The 4,436-nt window shown below is 50.1% G+C and overlaps 1 non-coding gene across 1 annotated transcript; it reads right to left on the bottom strand.

The window, feature by feature from the left end:
• Window positions 1-3,153: 3,153 nt before the first annotated feature.
• TRNAS-GCU (transfer RNA serine (anticodon GCU)) lies at window positions 3,154-3,235 on the bottom strand. The gene has a single exon. It is a non-coding gene; the product is annotated as a tRNA-Ser (tRNA).
• Window positions 3,236-4,436: the final 1,201 nt, after the last annotated feature.

Raw genomic sequence — 4,436 nt, 5'->3', positions numbered from 1 at the left:
GCTAGCACCAAGCTCCATTCGGAATGCCAGCATGTTGCTGCGTGCCTTTCTGCAGCCAGCGCACCGTCGTAGACGCGCACGGAAACAAGGTGTGTATACGACCGTTCGTTTGCATTCTTGATCGGCTTTACAAGTGTCACCTGCAGCATGTCAGGCATTACGGCATGTACCTCTGACTGGGAGATAGCTCATAGAACGCGATCGCGATCACCTGAAACAGCGAGGTTGTTTTGCGTGCAATGGAGCCTTGTGAACTTCACGAAAGCTTGTGCTGAGATAGAAAATGACACTGGAGAAGGAGCAATACATGTGTAACGAACGCTAAAGCTCGAATAGATCCGTTGGAGCCTTTTGTACGTGGATTGCATTCGCCATTCTCTATTTGACTTATTACAAGGGCATGATTACCGAAGCTAGTTTTCAAACCATTGCGTGAAATGGCCGTGCATTGTGCAGATGGCAAAATGGTTGCCTAGGGCGCCCAAGCTGCCTGTTTCATGCTACAAAAGCGCCTGCCAAAGCCGCGGCGTCCTGTAAAGCAGGAAAAGATGAGGCATCACACGTGTAGCGTCATGCTCACATCCAGCCCGTTTCAAAAGATGTTATCGCCTGATGACGCGTGCGAAGTCCGGTACGCGTCCAGAGCGCGCAGCTCAGGTTTCTAGACTGTGCCTATGAATACTTGCCAGCGCGATCCACAAGATAACGAAGCTTGCGTTCCACTCTAGTGGGTTTTCTCGAATCCCATGATGATTTCTTAGTTGACAGCCACCCGAAAAGTCAGTTGGTTTTGTAAAGATGACGATTTCTTGTTTATTTCCTCTTTTAGTAGATATTTCAAGCTTTAACCTCATATGCAAGAGCTGAAATGGGCGGCCTCGGGAAAAGGGAACTGTGCTGAAATGATAAGGAATTTTAAAAATCAGCTATCACCGCGCCATGCCTGCTTCGCGCAAGAGTTCGTGTGATCATATTTTCCAGTATTGCTATAAAGTATAGCATCCACAGCTATAATGTGGTGCTTGTTGACAAAACCTGTTTATTATTTGTGCAGGTCTCCTTCCATGGTTTCCCAAGCAACCCGGCTTTGAGAAAGAAGTGGATTATTGCAATACGCAGAGATGTGGGGAAATGCTTCACTATAACGCATCACACCACGCCTCGTCTCTCAAAATATGCCTCTAGCCGTCGCTGGCAGAAACCGCCAGGGACAAAAGAGAGGTCCCTAGAGCAGGAAAAGACTTCGCTTGACATTGAAAATCCGTTCCACGCACAGTACACTTGGCGACAACGTTACAAGCACGGACACAACGGCGGGCACTGACGGACGGACACGGAGCGATCCAAAGATGGCCGCCACAGCGGGGTCAGGCGAGGTCAGCGTGCCTGTCACTGTTGCCAGACCTACTTTTGTAAACCCTCTATTTTTGTCTCTTGAACAGCCAACAGATCGATTTCGTTTTCGAACAAGAGACGTTTAAGCTGATTTTGCCTTCTTCGTGCAGAAAGACCTCTCACGTTCAGTGTGGCAATACGCAAGCTAGATGTTAGTTGAGACGCCATCTAAATGGTTGGGATTCGCCGCTCTCGAAGTGACATCGGTTTGCAGCTCACCTCATCAAAAATCCTTCCAGCTTGCAAAGTACGGCGGTGTCAGCACTGAACCCGATCAAAGACCGGGTTACCAACACGAAGACCCTGCAAGGCACCTCCGCTAAGGCGGAGGGACACCCGACGAAGTCCTACGATCAGGAGGGATGTTCGGCTTGGGCTTGTAGGCCGCACGTCGAACAGGAGGCGCTTTGGGAAGAGGTTCCTCATGGTCCGTCCCGTCGTAGCTCGTCGCCTTGTCATCAGCTTCGTCGTGCGTCCTCTTCGCTGGCAAAGTTGACGCGGCGGGCATCTCCGTGTCAACGTCCTTCTCGTCGGTCGATTCCAAAACCGTCTCAGCTGCACCTACCGCAGCATCATCTGCTTTTCCCGCGTCCGCCTCAGTTCTGGTGTCAGGCACAGGTGGTTCTTCTGAGTTGGCAGCCTCATGTTCCGTGGGAAGCGTTGCTTTTTCTGAGGCTATGCTTTTCGGTACTGCGTCTTCCCGACTCTCACGGGTCGCCTCTACCGTGTCGACTTCGTCCATAATATGCTCCTCAGTAGTATCCCTGCGACCAGGACCAGCTACGGTAGCATATGTTCGCACGCACTGGGCGTCGTCGCAGCCGAAGCGACGACAGAGCCCGCAACGTGGCACACGGCACTCCCGACGTATGTGTCCGGTGCCGCGGCACCGGAGGCAGAGCGGAGCTCTGCCAGGAACGTGGACGAGTGCGACGTCCTCTCCAACACGCAGCTGGTGCGGTAAGTCCTCGATGGTAACGCCCACCTTCAGCTTCAATGTCACTGAGCGCGTAGTAGACGACTTGTCGACGCAGCCTTTGACAATCCACTTGTCCCGAGTTATGTCGGTCACTTTTCCAAAAGCCGCCAGAGCTGCCTTCACGTCGTCATCTTTCACGCCGTGTAGCAGCAAGAACAGCTTCAGCCTGACGCCCTGGTTGCATGGGTCAATGACCACACAGCGGTGGTCCTTGACGTTGAACGCCTCCGCCTGTAGCATTTTGTTTTTTCCTTCTTCATTGCAGAATCTCACGGCCCAAACATGATTCATCTGATATGCCCCGAGGGCAACCACTTCCGGCAGCAATGACAGACGCTCAAGAGCGTCACGAAAGTTTTCAACACGGTATGGCCTGGCTTGGACGTCGCCATGCAAAAAAACAGTATGCAAAACGCTCGAACCTGTTGGCAAATGCGGCAAAATCAGCTGGTAGTCCTCGTTCGGTTTGATCGTACTCCTGATACCGCGGCACGGCTGGGCCGCTAAATCCGCTCCTTGGGAGCCCATGATACACACGTCCGTCACGCTCGGTGGCCGGAAGTCGAATCCCGGCCACCTCTCCGCAACGGAGGCACCGGCCTTCATAATTGCAAGCAAAGGCACCAGGTTTCAGAATTACGCAATTAATTTCTCAACTTTTTCAAAATCAACTGCGGCCACAGTTCTCTCGCTCTGTTTCTGCGTCCCGCTGTGCCCTTCTTCGTGCAGCTAACGGTAAATGAATTTGTATGGGCAACAAAAAAGGGTCGGAAAAGAAACGACGAGGGTGGGACTAGAACCCACGCGGGCAGAGCCCAATGGATTAGCAGTCCATCGCCTTAACCGCTCGGCCACCTCGCGGAACGGAGGCACCGGCCTTCATAATTGCAAGCAAAGGCACCAGGTTTCAGAATTACGCAATTAATTTCTCAACTTTGCAAAATCAACAGCGGCCACAGTTCTCTCGTTCTGTTTCTGCGTCCCGATGTGCCCTTCTTCGTGCAGCTAACCGTAAATGAATTTGTATCGGCAACAAAAAAAAGTCGGAAAAAAAAACGACGAGGGTGGGACTCGAACGCCATTATAGCGCTTGGAGGCTAGTTGACACGACATTATATAAACAAAAACAGCTCAAATCATTGGGCATACAAAAGAAACTGCGCTAGCCCAGTGCGCTTCCTCTTTGTGTCCAGCCCTTTGAGCAGTTCTTATAATTAAAAAAAAAGTGCCAAAAACGTAAATACAACAACTCTCGCTGTAAAAGCTTTTCGGGGTTGTTAAGACGGCGTTAGCGTCGACATCAGCGTCATCGATGGCGTCGTAACGACGAAGTAGAGATGAGATGTTGCGAGGAAAGAAAGAGCTTCACGCACAATGTTTACATGACCCGCGTTCAGTATTGAGAGACAGTACAGGACGATGGTGCTGTGTATTGGTCATTTTTACAACCAAGAGAGGGCGCTTAAATCATCCAACATGGCGGCGCTCCGAAGGACTACGAAGGAAAGGAGGTTTGTGATCTTTCTTCCCCTCTTGTTGCTGAGAAGGGGAAAACGTTGGCGACCGTGATAGGATGCAGAACGTGTTCAAGAGTGGAACTTGCTCGATCGTATTACTCGAAGACAACTACAGGAGTATTCAACTCTTTAATTACACGTTAAAAAAATAAAACAGAACGGAAGAACAACAAGAAGAAATTATTTACAGATTACTGCCTCCCAGAACGACCTGACGATACCTGCCACCGGTTCCCCCAAAGCAGAGTCTTTTTATCCCCATGTACCCGTCCTCAGTGGGAAAAGTAAGCAGTTGGATAATTTCCTAATTGTTCGTTCAATGAATGCTTGAGCACAGGACGACAAAGGAAATCAGACATGTGAAAGAAGATAAGCCTTCCCCATTCAGCACTACATATGTAATTGCACTCTCCACAAGCTTATAGCGAACATCCTCGATTGAGAGCGAGAGAAATCCTTTAATGAAAAAAAAAATTAGCAGGTGTTTAGAAATCACTCTTAGGCTACTGTGCGTGAGGAACGGAATTCGGGAGATAAATATGGAA

This window comes from Amblyomma mixtum, chromosome 3 (assembly GCF_055824585.1).
Source record: "Amblyomma mixtum isolate Tamu chromosome 3, ASM5582458v1, whole genome shotgun sequence".
Classification (NCBI taxonomy): domain Eukaryota; kingdom Metazoa; phylum Arthropoda; class Arachnida; order Ixodida; family Ixodidae; genus Amblyomma; species Amblyomma mixtum.
This window is presented reverse-complemented; position numbering and strand designations above follow the sequence as displayed.